Genomic DNA, 15,369 nt, shown 5'->3' with positions numbered 1-15,369 from the left:
AGAAATGAACGCAGAAGGAGTTTCCTCTTCCGTACCCCGGGAAAAACAATAATGGTTATAAAGCACGTTTCACAGAGAGGGGGCAAAGTGCAGACCGCCGCCGGCGAACCCATTCATTGTGTATGTGCTACCGCGGCACAAGAGCGGACCGCTCTACCGCTGAGCTCGGGGGCGCGCGAGAGGGCGCTTGCCGCGGTGCTTGCCGCGGTGCTTGCCGCGGCGCTTGCAGCGGCGCTTGAACATTCTTTTATTTCACTGTGCCACGCTGTGAGGACATCTCGGCGTGTCCAATTAGAGAGAAGGGAGAAGAGAGAAAGTTGTGTCCAATAGGAGAGAAGGTGGTGGAGGCTCTGTGCCGGCTCTGCCCCCTACCCGGCGGTGAGCGTGGTGCAAACCGCGCTCTATGTGAAAGCAGCTTATGAGTGAGTTGTGTCAGTTGCTATGTCGATTATGTTCTCACTGCAAACGAACCGCTCCAGGTCTGGAGTGGAAGCGAGCCGAGACCACCTCTCCTAGGAGATCTCGGCTAGCTTGTTTTGTGCCGCATCCGAGCACGATTGCTGTGTTCACATATACCAAACGAACCGATCTTTAGGGGGAAACGTTCCCTGTTCCGGAACAACTGCTCCTAACCGGACAGGTGTGAAAGCACCCTAAGATGAAACTCTCATCACCTCGTTTTCTTACCGTTACATTCCAGATAACAATCCGCAGAGCATGTGAGCGTTTATCATTGGGGTTCTCTGGACACCGCAGGATTTATAATCAGTCTTCAAACCAGATTCTATCAACCTTATCACTTTACTAATTGTCTTTGACTATTAGGGTATATTCACACAAGACCTGTTTGGTCTGCATTAAAATAAATAGTTTATTCGGAAGGTCTGGTTCGTGGGGAGGTGCAAACGCACAAAAGAACTCTAATGTAGATGCAGAAAAGTGAAATCTGTTGTGCCTAAAAATGTTGGTTCGGTATTTTGACAAAGTGCCGTGTAAAGGTCAACTGGGGCCGGTTGATTGTTGCAATTGCAATTGAACCGAGTCTCCAATCGTACCAAGTCTACTGGACAATGTTAAAAAGTGCCCAGACATGGAAATGACAATAATGCTGTTTTCCTTATCTTTTAATCTAAATACCAGGAAGAAAAACCCATCATCCTTTTTTTATTTTTTTATAAGTTTAAGATAAAAACACATAATATTGGGATAATGATCCTTCACACACTTTGAAATCCAGAAGCAAGTACCTGAGGAGACATTGAAGTCTGCTGAAATGGAGTCGGCAACAGATCAAATTTTTCTGTTTTTCAGGGTTGAATTTGCTGGAATCACGATGATGCCAGGTGTGTTCTGTGACAAAAAAAGTATCTTTTGCGACACAAATGTATAATGTGAATGTAGCCTGATGTAACATAATCCTGACACTTTGTTTTGGGGCCCCTAAAAAGATCAGCCATCAAAATATCTGCCACCTTAAAGGCCAAGACTGAAGTTGAAACATCCAGCTTAATGTTTGTCTTCGCCTTGCTTTATACCATGTTACGTTTGCACCTTCAAAGTAGGTAGTAAAGTTGCAACATAAATTTAAAAACACACTCTGGCAGACAAGTGGACAACTGGAGAAAATGACTCTGCTCCCTTAACCCAGCTCTTAAACTAAATGAATTGACCTTAAACTGGATCTATTTTCTAGGATTACTGATATTCATGATCTCAGGGGTTAGCTATTTTGCGTCGTTTATTTTCAGATTTTTATAACTACCATGAACCTTGTATCCTGTCCATGAACAGATGTTCATGGTCTTGATGATTGACATTATCATAGGAGTCAGTGGTATTATGGTTTTGAATTGCTTGTGGGGATTACAGCTCCATCTCTGAAGGTGTCACCCAACAGAACCAAACCAGCCACTCTTTAAACCATTTGAAATCTTCGTACAAAATTCTTTACAATATCAACAGATGTTATCACTCCATGTGTCTGCTGGATTCTGAGCTGTGTCTGAGTAGGTGAGACGTTTGTGATGTTAAAGTCCCCTGTCAGCTATGCCAAATCCAATTTCTTGCACATTTTGGTCGCCATGCCTTCAAGCCCATATTATAATGCTTATTCAGGACCTCAGCAATTCAAAGCCCAGTAGTTTCCCCTGCAACCTCGCCCAATACACTGCACTCCCTTTCTACTGTGCCAACAAGTTCACGTTCAAGTTATTTATGTGTAAATATGTTGCGTTCAGTTCAACGTTCTCACAGAAATGAACGTGTTCAATGAACGCGTTCATGCACAACACTGACAATCTGAATAAAGAAAACAAAGAATCCAAATCAAACATTACATTCAAAAGTACAATTAAAGCCTGTATGTTAAGTAAATATAATGAAATATGTTAGTTAAGTTTGATTGACATACCCATAGACGGCGGTAATTTTATTTTATTTTAGTTTTTTATTCACTTTTTTTATTTTTAATTTATGATATTTGTTATTGTTATTTATGATATAAGTTATTTCTTGGAAAAAGGGGCAGATCAGATATTATTCTTCGTCTTTCTCCTCCCTTTTCATTCACAATTTAAGAACATTTGTATTTGTATTGAATTGTTTTATTTTTTTGGAATGAAATAAAGAATAAATGAAATGAAAATGAAATGAAAAATAAAATGACTAAAATCACACAATTTTGTCACAATGACAAAGGCAGAATTTTGCAAAAACCATGAACACTGTGTCCTCCCCTGGAACTGCAGGTGTTATTTCTTTGAGGTGGCTCTGTTGAACCTGGTTAAACCTGATCTTTTTTTTTTTTTTTTAGCCGTTAACATGAAGAATGTTCAATACAGACATTATGCTCAGAAGTCCCTGTGGTTCAGTTGTAAAGGAGGTTTTTGCAAACTATTTGGTTATCCAGCCAAAGAAGATTTTAAAATATATTTCAAAACTGTGCTTGAAACTTTTCATACTACTCCATCTTTACGGCTGAATATGATGAAACAGCACTCAATTTTTTGTGGCGATGTGATATACGTACGTAGATAAGTACACAGTAGACAGCAAAACAAAATTTAAAAAATTAAAAATTATTAGTTTTATTTGTTTGGTATTGTGTGATTATTCATCCGATAAACATAGATAATTTTGAACTCTTGAAAAATTGCCATATTGTCAACATGACCAAGCGCTCCAGGCTAAAAATAACCCTTTTACATCAGTGAGCAGATTACCTGGTTTTACCTTCTATCAGAGCTGCCACTGCAGGTCATGGGACTGTTTTTGCTCTTCAATTATATTGTCAAAGGAAAATTACAATAATTTGTTCTTTTAAGAAACAAAACCACTGGCTAAACAGTACAAATATTATCTGGAGATTTCATTGTGTCCCACTTTTATGATAAAAGTAGTAATGCCTCACCTATATCTGTTTCATCTTCTACAGCCTCATATAACAAATAAATGAAAAATATCAATACAACATATAAAGGTTAGCAAAGCAATTGTGCCATCTTAAATTAAAAACAAAAAAAAAATCTGATCCCAGCAACACATTTCAAGAGTGGAAACGGGGGTCCCCTCACCCCTCACCCTCTTTTTTAACATGTGAAGTTAATAATACACCTATAATGTTGAAGACCTAATCAAGTACGGAAGAGTATTAGGGCCATGCAGGAGAAAAAATATTTGAGAGGGGAAGATTTTTTTTTATTGTGCACTTCGAGAAAAAAGTCGAAATGTCGAGAAAAAAGTCGAAATGTCCAGATTAATGTTAAAATACAGTTTCGAAAAAAAAGTCAAAATGTCGAGAAAAAAGTTGAAATGTCGAGATTAATGTTGAAATACAGTTTCGAGAAAAAAGTCGAAATGTCGAGAATAATGTTGAAATACAATTTTGAGAAAAAAGTCCAAATGTCAAGAAAAAAGTCGAAATGTCGAGATTAATGTTAAAATACAGTTTCGAGAAAAAAGTCGAAATGTCGAGAATAATGTTGAAATACAGTTTCGAGAACATTTCAAAATTTCAACTTTATTCACGAAATTTCGACTTTTTTCTCGTCATTTCAACTTTTTTCTCGAAATTGTACTTCAACATTAATCTCGACAATTCGACTTTTTTCTCGAAGTGCATAATGAAAAAAAAATCTTCCTCCTCTCCAATATTATTTTTATTTTTCTCCTGCCTGGCCCTAATACTCTTCCGTAAATCAAGACACACTACATTTCTACACTTTAATATAGTGATTTGCCACTAGGAGACACTGGCAATCAGTCTGAATCCAGTTTCCTTGATAATTCCTGTGGTGGACTCTGTCCATGGTGCTGAAGAGTGGAGCAAGAAAGACTGAACGTTTCTCAGGCTCGACTCAGAGGGAACAGCACTTTAATTTGCAAATCCTTTTTGTCGGACAAGAAATGTTTAGGTTTTTTAATTACCTGACATGTTTCGGCGATTCCTATCGCCTTCATCAGAGCCATAAGGTGGTGTGTGTGACCCGTCATTTATCAGCTGATGTTAAAAGGAGGCGAGACATCAGCTGATAACATCCGCTGACAAATGACGGTTCACACACATGAACTTATGACTCTGATGAAGGCGATAGGAATTGCCGAAACATGTCAGTTAATTAAAAAAACCTAAACATTTCTTGTCCGACAAAAAGTTTCAATTAGCAAATTAAATTCTAAATCAATGGACAAAATGAACTTCATTAAATCGGGACAACACTGTTTAAAATCTTAATTTTTTTAAAGAAGTAGAGAAAGTTAGAGAACAAAAATGAATGTATGTAAGAAAAATATACTTTAGTGTAATGATTACTTAATATCGATCCATCTATTGCAGATTTTCTGTCATTTTTTTGATCTTGCTTTAGAAAAAATTTAAGTTAATAATTCTGTCATCTTTTAACACAAAAGTTACTGGTTTCAAACCTGCTGTCTTTCTGTGCCGATTCCACATTTCTACCTTTGCATCCAGGGCTTTTCCCCACGGGCTACTGCCTACGCCCACAATCTCAAAGCATGTATGTTGGTTTAAATGTTCTCTGGGTATTGGTGTTGGCGGAAACATTAATGGTTGATTCTCTCTCAGTTGGTGGCCTGTCCAGAGGAAAGACATAGACAATCTATACTGAATATGTAGAATATACAGATACATACAGTCTTTTTAGTAGTCCATTGACCAACACTGTGAGAAATACTGGGGAAATGTGGGGAAGTGATTTCACTTTACTCATATAGATTTAATTTGTCTCTATGGTCTTGTGCAAATGTTAATGCCCCCTCTTTTGATATGCTTTAATTTGACTTTTTTTCCTTTTGTGTAAAAACATAATATAAACAATTGTGGCAATCACAACCGCAGCAACATATAACTTTTCTTTGAAACTTTGTTTTACAAAATAAATAATGAAAAAATGATATATAATTACATTGCACCATGATTCACTGGCATGTAAATCCACTTTTAGCATCAATAATTTGAAGTAATCTTTTCCTCTATGAGTGTCACTCGCATCATTAGAGGAATATTGGTCCATTTGTCTTTAAAACGTTGCATCACTTTGTTGAAATTTGGGGGGAATGCTAATGTGCAGCTCCCTTATAGATTATTATATACTTCTCTAAGCATTGTATGGCTTGACCTTCGGGTAAATTTGCTGGTATGTCCACACCTGGTAAAATTAGTAATGCTCTTGAATGCTTTTCTATTGTGAACAATCAGCAGCAAGTGTTTCTTATCACCATTTTTTAAGTCTTTCCCATTTTTAATTATATTAACACCATATAATGCTCCAGACCAACAACCTACTAAAACATCTACTTTTATAGTGCTCAGCACAACTGCTGATGACCTTATCATTAAGGGCTGATGATTAGCAGCATGTGACTGCAACTTACCCTTATGTACTATTCGCACTGGACTAAAATTACCACTTGACCTGAAGTAATTGGAAAATTACACCCAGACATCTGTATTTAATTTTGCGAATTCATGCTGGACGAGCAAAATTTGTCTTTTACCATAATCTAAAGACACATTTTGACAAGAAAGAAAATGGGAAAATGTCCTATGTTTTAAGGTGACATGGTAATAGTAAACTCAATGGTACACTTCACCGGGTCAGGAGTTTTAATTGAAGCCCTGAAAGGTTTGAAGTGTCAGAGAGGCTTTGAGCTGGATTATAAAATGTGTCTTGGTGGATGATGCAGCCACACGTGTCTTTATCTCATCAATGTTCTTCAACTGATCTGGACCGCTTTTTTCAAAAGTGTCCACGTGAAGATTAATGTTGATTTAATTTCTGCATGAAAATCATCACACTGTATGGGATGCACATAAGAAGGCTCAGGTGTGCTATACATCGAATTGTTTGTCTCCATCCTGCGACGACGCGCATTACTTTTCTCAGTCAAAGGCGTTACCGTGGCGACGATAGATGAAAAAGCGAAAAAAATAGAAAAAGCGTGCCCCCCTTCATCTGATTGGTCCATATTTGATAGTCCCTATTTTCTGCTATAACTTTTGAATGGTTTGACATAAAGACTCGTGGCTGGTGTCTTCTGACTCGGTTTTGAGTACTTTACCTTAATTGGTGCAAATTAGCACCGCTCCTTCTGATTGGTTGATATGTGATAGTTCCTATTTTCTGCCATAACTTTTGAATGGTTTGACATAGAGAGTCGTGGGTGGTTTCATCCGCTAAATGTCCAGGCCTGAAGAATCTGCATGCAAGTCATACAAGCTTCCACTGCAGCCTGAACGTGCAAAAGGGTGCGAGGGCCCGTTCATTGCTGCTTGCAGCTTTAATTTGCTTTGTTTTGCTCATGTTTTTTTTATATACATTTTATGTAATCTGATTTTTTGTTTTGTTTTAACCTGTTTGAATAAATAAATAAAAAAAATAAATAAAAAAATCCTGCGCGAATGGGGCATTGGACTCTAACTGAAACAGGATGTTGGTACTTAGTATTGCCCACATGGTTTTTATTTTTTATGTTTTTTACCCTATTTCTAGGCTGCATTTTTGTTATAAAAATTAAACCGTGAAAACTTGTATGTTGTTTTTCACCTATAAATTGTTTTTTTTTGCCAAAGAGATACTACAATTGGACATTTTTTTATATGTTTTTACACATATACAGTTTCATGAAGGGATAGTTTTGCATGACTCCAAAATGGGGGACAAATACAGTATGTCTTCACTTTTATGTTGTGATTCATCTTTATTCGTCTATTGCAATTACCTCTAAGTCTGATAGCCAAAAATAAAGATGGTTCATATAATACGCTGTTATTTTCCAGTCCATTCACATGCCTATTTATCTCTGAGTCACGAGTGTTCATGTGACAGAATCCCTTCACATCCACTATATCTAAAGGACAAGTATGCGTGCTGTTGTTGAGGAACACAACAGAACAAATTAATTATTGATGGGATGCTCTCAAAGCCCCTTGCGTCATAGGTGTCCATTGTTAGCCCTGATGTTGTTTGCAGCTCTTAACGTGCTAAAGCGAACGGAGATGAGGCAGGCGGGGATGAGGACCATGAACTTGGACTCCCTCCTGCTTCCCATGAACTGCATGCTGCCAAAACTAATTTCCTCATTTTTTGATCTCATTCTTTTGGGTTGTGTTCATCCAGCAACACTTTAGGCAAATTTGACCGGACCTGCAAATATGTAGATGATGGTTGGTTTGTCTATTTTACTCACAAAGGATTATGGACTTGCTGCTGCATGACATTTATGTTCAGACGAAACATGTCAGAGACTATTAACTCAAAAAGTGTTTTCAACCGTTTTATTATTTTAATGTTTTATTCATTGGGAACATAATCTCAGTTGCCTTTAAGACTAACGAAGCTATTGAGGATCTTTTGCTTTGGAGTTCAGATCTGGTCAGTTCTAGATTGCTGATCTGGAAAGAAAAGGGCTGATCCCTCCCTTCTCCTCCTTCCCTCCCTCAAGGAATGGTTTCACAGCCAGGGGTGCAAGAGTGCATGGGGTGCCCTGGCCATGCGTGAACTGATGCTGATGACATTCACATGTAGCAGAGATGCCTGAATGCCTTAAATTGTCCTCAGGGTTTGCGTGCAGAGAGGCTTTAGGATGCAAGAAGGACAGAGAGACATTTTAACACTGCCGGACAGAAGTTTTCTCTGTTCTGAGTAAGAGGACCAATTTAACTGAAAAATTCAAGTGACTGTGTTCGACAATAGGTACATTATACACATGGTATTCCTGTTTTATATATGTCATGTAACTTTCCCTTTACAATCCTTACCATTAATGATTTAATCTTAGCCTCAGTTTCAATATATTTTGTGTTTAATCCGCAGTAACAAAAATAGTTTTGTTTTTTTTGCTCATTTTGCTCAGAAAATTGCATCAGGAATGAGGATTGCAGTTTGTTTGGGTCCAGAGTTAATTCCAACTGAGTCCAAAATTCATGCAATAGAAAACGGTTGAGCTAACTTATAATTTGGATTTTGCATGAATTTCAGTGAACTGGACTGAATTTGATTAAAAGTAAGATTTATTTAGATCGTATTTAACTTCATAAACTTTGAGTTCTATTTGTGTTAAGTGCCCTGAGATGACTCTATTGCCAATTGGTGCTATCCATGTAAATTGTAATCAATTGCTAATCTCTGACTAATGTTTTTTGCTTGCCTACAATACCAACATTAGTGTGTGATATTGGGGTGCAGTGGTGTTTTTTTTTAGGGCTGGGGATCGATTCAAATGTCAAGATTTGATTTGATCCGATTCCGATATTGATTTGGGTTAGTGTTATTAAAACTGTTTTTTGAGCTGTTGCATGAATTATATGACTGTAGTTATGCTAAATATTACTACTAGTATTATATTGAGATTCAACAGCAAGTATTAGCAGCTAATGATGCTGTAAGGACCAATCAGCTCCCAGAATGCTGATAGAACTGCTTTCAGAAACATCATGTGGTTCAGAATTATCAAACAGATCCAGGGAGGAAACAGAGACGGATGAAATCGGTTTTATTTTTTCCCACATTCCGTTTTTATTTGTTCCATTTTCGGTCTATTTTGGTTTTTAATTTTTGAGCATTTGGTTTTTAGCATTTTTTGCAAATGTAACCCCAAGACAGTTTATAAAGTAATGAAATATAAACAATTTATGCAATTATAACCTAACACTTTAATGTTTTCATACCTTTAAACATATTTAAAGGCAAAAACGTTGTAATGTAATGATGAAAAAAAATACATAAATAAATAAAATAAAAAAAAATAATAATAAATAAATAAATTAAAAAAATCGATCCTTAGACATGTGAATCCATTTTTAGGAATTAATATGAGAATTGGGAAATCGATTTTTTCAACACAGGCCTAGTTTTTATAGGAGAACACAGTCACTGTTTCTCTGTATGTTGTAACACTCGCTTCAGACTTCACTGTTGTGACAACCTGTCTGGCTGTATGTGCATAGTAGAGCTGTATGTGTGTGATGTATAGCAGTATACACACTTCCTTGAAGGTCTGCCACTGGATAATTTACATATTTTAGCTTATAATACTCCAGGAAAAGGATGGTGACATCCAAAAGTCAGGCGTACCATATGGGTTCATGATGTTTCCTTGTGTCATATCGGACCTTTTTTTTCTTGCCTGATACAGCCCATGCACTTGGATGAGGCCCTGCAGCTACTAAAGGGCTTCCATACTACCAAGAGGTCAGTGTCAGTGTCTGAGGAGATTTTAAATGACCTGTCATCATTTTTAGCCAGCTCGCTCCCATATGTGTTTCATGGCTGCATAAAATTAGCAATCCACGCTTCTTTAATAAGATATAATACAAAAGAGGCTAACACTTTGCAGGCGGACATCCTCACTAATGCAGCAGTATTAATGCTTCCTTTGTCAGAAAATACAATCCATTTATTTCCCATGGCTCCTGAGCAACTAGGAGCCATTCAACCATTTATCCATCTGTAAAGAATAGTATTTTCTTGAGTTGAACACTAGGGGTGCATTATGCATTTCATACAGATTTACAACAGTTATTTAGAAAAGCGGCTTTGGGTTTACAGCTCCAACCTGTTTTCTTGTTAAGATGCAGCAGACTGATGCATCTCCAAAGATGATTTTAAATGTTTTTTTACTGTATTTTTACAATACAGAGACTCCCAAACTGAATCTTGCAAAAGACCCCCATAACATCTTATAAAAGAATGTCTGTACTGCAAATTGTGCTTGTGTTTGTGTTGGAAGGAGAATCTGCTGTTCTGTTGTGACACAGAGTGAATTGTTGGGGTTGTACATTGCAGATATGTGGAGTAATTCTGTTCATTATCTTCCTGTTAGTTCTTAATAGCTGTTTCTGTTCTCAAACAAAATATGCATTATATAAATGATTAAACAGAATATACATTCAAAACCACAACTGTTGTCAACCTCCTTCTCTTTTAGGTTAACAAACAAGTGATTGAGAAATGAAATCCTTCTCACTGCAGAGCCGACGCTTTTCTTTTACAAATATCTACAAACAGTCAACTTAATTTATTTCATCTTACTAATCTTAACTAATCAATGCCCCCCTCAGGGAGTGGTTAAAAAGAAAAGCTGTCATTGGGTTGCTCAGATAAAAACAGTTTTTAAATGTATTCAAAATTGACTGAATTTCCTTCTTACACATTTAAGTGAATGCGGTGACATTGAATGTCCCCTATTAAAACACACTAAAATGAAATAATCTAATCTTATTTCACTTTGGCAACACATTAAAGACAGTTAAATGAGAACAGTAGGATGAATAGGAGTTTACCCAAGTGAAATATTTACTCCCTCTCTGCCTCTGCAGTCTCTGAGTGATTTCGCCTGAGAAGCCCTTTTTAAATTCACAGGGGGATAGATAAAGGATCAGATATGTGTTAGACAAGATTCTACAGAGCCCGCCTCTTGGAAGAGGGGCTGTCTGTTGTGAATGCCTGTGTATTTGTGTGCTGTATCCGAGGCCCACAGTGCCATCAGGCTCTCGTAGGAGGAACTGCTTCTCCCTTCACCACCCACCCACTGCCACTCATCTCTCTGCAATCCAGCCTCAGAGAATCCTATCCCTTTATTTAAACCTGCTCACAGAGGTATCACAGATGAGCTGCCAGTGAGAATAGTGTGTGCATCTACTGTATATTCTGTATATTCATATATATGTATTTAAATGAACCAGCAAATGGATATGAAGTACATGTGTGTTGATTAGACACACTGACGTACACACACAGACACACACTTAATGCCTCAATGTCATTTGGTTTATGTGAACACTTGATCACAATAATGTATGGCGGTCCAGATTGTTCACATAATATGTGATTTTTTTCGCTTACATCGAACCAATGACATTTGCACGCAGCAGGGGGGGAATGTGCAGGGAATGTGCACCATAACATGCACATGTTACGCCTCAGACCACACGTCGGGTTGATGGGCACCACAACAAAAGGGATTTCTCCACCTGGGAGCGTTGTATATCCAAAATACTGTATTTCTGGTTACTACCTCTTCATTTTCAAATGGAATCGATGAACAGATTGCTGTGATGTTGGAAAAGTAACAGTTCAGCAATGAACAGCTCAATTTCGTATAAGTTATGTAGTTTGCGTCCAAGGCACTTGAAGGAAGTTCAGCACCACAAACTACCGTGCAGCAAATAAAACCAAAAACTATGTAGCATTTCATGGTTAATTACCGAGCAACACAAATAATACTAAATGGGTATGAACAGCGACTACACAGCGTAGGTCCTTTGTGTAGGTTGCTTGTGTAACACAGTGACCCATAAAGTTCTAACTTTCTCCTTTTTTATTTGGAATCGGACTGACAACAATGTAGGAAAACGGCAATTGCGACATAGGACTTTTACGGAGGCTACAGCAGTGGATTTCACAGAGAATGCCTGCGCTGTCCTAGTCAACAGTGGAACATGCATTTTGGATTTTCTTGCAACTGAAGTCCAGTTGCTTTTTCTTGTCTTGAAGACATTTCACCTTCTACCCTTGACATTTCATCCGTTCCATGATGAGTTACCATAACCTGGAAAGACTGAGAGTCTACACAAGCCTGTAGGCCGTGAGCATCTTTGGATAGATACTGTACATAAATTCCGCTTAAATGTGGGTTGAAACTAACCAAACGTGAGCCATGATTCCAGAGAGAAAAGCAGTGACTCATAGATTTCATAAACGTCCACCTCTTTACCATGTGGAACTGATCAAGAAAATGATATGATATGACTGGGGGTCCTGTCTACATGCGCAGTTGCTTTGTAGAAGCATAAATCTCGCTTAATCTGACTTGTGTGTGTTGAACCTTTTTAACTTGGGCGATGGATTTTGTGGAGAGGGCGTGTGTGCTGTGCTCGCCAGCAGTGTAACAGCGGTGGCTCTTTATTCTTCTCCATCATGTTGAATGGATGGATCTGTAAGTAGGCTATATATGCATAGTTGCCACGAGTGGGGCGTGCTGTGAACATTATTGCTCTGAGCGTCATCTGGAAAATCCGCTCAGAACTGCCCTTACGCGCTTCGGCCACGAGAGGCACGTTGCGCATTTCCCTCGGATTTATGGAGGCATACAGAAACAGCAGTGAGGAGGACGGCGGGTAGAGTGGTGCGTTCCTCTCCTCATCATCTCCCTCCCTCCTCCCTCCCTTCCTTCCTTCCAGCAGGCAGGCAGGCGGACTTCTCTGTGGAGACGCCGCCACTGCTGCCGCCGCTGCTGCAGGACGCGTGGGAGTCCGTGCGCCATCCTCTACCTGCCATAGAACTGCATTCCTCCTTTTTTCCTCTCAACCCTTTCATCGGAGGAGTTTGACTGTGTGGATCTGCCGTCGTCTCTGCTGAGAAACCCGCTTGTCTCTGTGGAGAGATCGGTCGGGAGTCGGCGGTGATCGGGCGCTGATCGGGCTGCGCGGGCGCATCGCTCTCCTCCGCGCGTTTCTCTGCGTTATGATCGTCTCTCCGGGGCGATGGACTTGAGATTGTGCCTCTCAATCTGAGCGCTGCTGCTGGCTGGGGAGTTGCCGTCGCGGAGAAATGCGAAAGCATGCTTGGGAAGAGTGAAGGCTACCGCAGGTGAGAAATCGGAGGAGAAAGTAACTGCGTTTTTTTGCCATTTTACGCGCAGATGGATGTCGGTGTTTGTTCTCTATGTCGATGCGCTTTCATGTGGCGCGGGGCCAAGACCGTATAACGCTCCCATCCTCGGTCTGTCTCCGAGCTACTTTAGAAAAAAAACACATCCCTTGGTGAATTCATGGGTATAGCTTTATTAAAAAAACTAATCGGAACTCATTGGCCAGACTGGCGGACAGGACGGAAAAACAGAAAAAGAAAATGAAGACTTGTGTATAGGCGCGTCCTCTGCAGGTGTAACATCTAATACACCCAGTTGGACATACTACCCATAGATTTGTAATCGGTTCACAGTTTCATCGTGTTTTTCCTCCTCATTTTTTCCCCCAGTTGTCCATTTCTGTGCGTCCATGTTCTCGTCTGCAAAGACTAAGGCTTAAAGCATCAATCACATTTAATTGTCCCGCGAATGTGAGTGTATGTGTGCGTGAGGGAAGCAGAATAAGTGCAGTGTGTGTGTATGTGTGTGTGCATGCATATCTGTAAATATATATCGGTGCTGTGCGGAAAATGGGGGAGAAAATAGCAAAATGTTATCTTAATCTGGCCTTTATTTGGCCACACATAGACTCTGCTGAGATAACACTTCTCATTGTGTGCAAGTGTGAGGCAGTCGTGATCCTTCCCGCATACCATATTATTCATCTGCAGAAGATGGCTATCTGTTAAATGGGCAGCGTTGAGGAAAGCAAGCTGGATTCCGCAGGAATGTAGCCTTGCAATTATGTTTTTCTTCTTATTATTAATCACGTTGGACTCTGTACTTTTAGTTTTCGACAAGAGGTAGCGTTCAAACCGCCACAATATGGGACAAGGGATGGAGTTGTGTGTTTATGGTGCCACACTCTGTCTGTTGTTGTTCAAGGCAACACTGACGGAGAATTATAACAGTGCCGCCCCATTCCAAAAAAAAAAAAACAAGGGATATCTGAATTACTTCTTTATTATATTGAATTATCTCATGTGCATATACATATACTTATGAATGCATATGTGTGTATGTAACGTGTACATGCACAGGGGGAGATAGATGGATGGTATTGTGTAAGGCTGCTGAGCCCGTAGATGTTCATAAAGTGCTGTTGCTCTGTCGGTTATAAATAACTGGAGGGAGCGGACAGGCAGATAGAGCACAAGCAGTCTCCTGTCGCTTTGAGCAGCAGCAGCACAATAGCTTCTGTGTCTTTATCTGGATGCACGATCCGATATGATGGATAGATGATTCACTTCCAGATATCCCACAGAGACAGAGGGCAAAGGGTGTGGCACAGTGGGCTTCATGGGTGCACGAAGCCCATTATGGGTTCTTTGTTTTTCCCAGAGTGCTGTACACTCAGTCGTATCAAAAATTACAATTTTGTGCTTCTTTTGTGTGTTTGTTGGACTCACTGGTCACTTCCATGTGAATCTATTGAACTGAGTGGGGAGGGGGGGGTTCCTCAGTGTATTAAAAACACCTTCAACCTTTTAAATCCAGTTTTCATTTTGGTTCTCTTTTAGATTTCTTTAATGATTGGGACTCTGCTGACTCAATCATGGCTGCTTTGCAGAAGAGTAGAGGCTGCTCAAATGTGTGATCGGCTCTCTCCATCCGCCCTGGCTGGCTTTATTAAATAAATGTGCAGCAGCTGACCTTGGCTATCTACAGTCGTCAATAAGAGTCACCTTTTTGCCCTGCAGTAGGCTACAGAATATTGCAAAGGTCCCTCCTATCCTATATCATTATGCTCCCTTTGACTTGCTATATTGAGTTACAGCGCGTTGATCAATGCTTGCAATAAGCCAAACCTCTACATAGTGACCAATATGATGCAGAGCATCAGATTTCGCAGGAAAATTGTGTTCCTCCATAGCGGCGTTATATTTCAGGGAGGTACGCTTATATCTCAGCGTGTTTGTAATCTAATCACATGTAAACAGAATGGAGAAGCAAAACAATAGGATCAGCATGAGAGTGTGCGCTGCATTAATAAGTCATCAAAGAAATCTGCTTCACCGCAGATTTGACAGCAGACCGGAGAGGAGCGGAGGAGCAGTCGAGACAGAGTGGGTGGTGGTGTGGACCACGATGTTCGTGCACGCTGATGGATCACAGGCTTCGTACAGCACACTAAATGACCAGCGGTGTCAGAGAGTGGGCTAATGCTGGCTTATGACGCGCCTTCATGTCTCCTGGAGACACGCTCGCACCCAGTGTAAA

General features: G+C 39.6%; 1 protein-coding gene across 1 annotated transcript in view; it reads left to right on the top strand.

Annotated features, from left to right (window-relative positions):
• Positions 1 to 12,631: 12,631 nt before the first annotated feature.
• lingo1a (leucine rich repeat and Ig domain containing 1a) overlaps positions 12,632 to 15,369 on the top strand; it is a 42,138-nt gene continuing 39,400 nt past the window's right edge. The window contains exon 1 of the mRNA XM_061720838.1: positions 12,632 to 13,109. The gene's annotated coding sequence lies outside the window, so the exon portion shown is untranslated. The remainder of the gene's footprint in view (positions 13,110 to 15,369) is intronic.

The sequence above is a fragment of the Cololabis saira genome, chromosome 5, assembly GCF_033807715.1.
Source record: "Cololabis saira isolate AMF1-May2022 chromosome 5, fColSai1.1, whole genome shotgun sequence".
In the NCBI taxonomy this organism is placed as follows: Eukaryota; Metazoa; Chordata; class Actinopteri; order Beloniformes; family Belonidae; genus Cololabis; species Cololabis saira.
The sequence above is the reverse complement of the archived record's forward strand: the minus strand, read 5'-3'. Positions and strand labels throughout refer to the sequence as shown.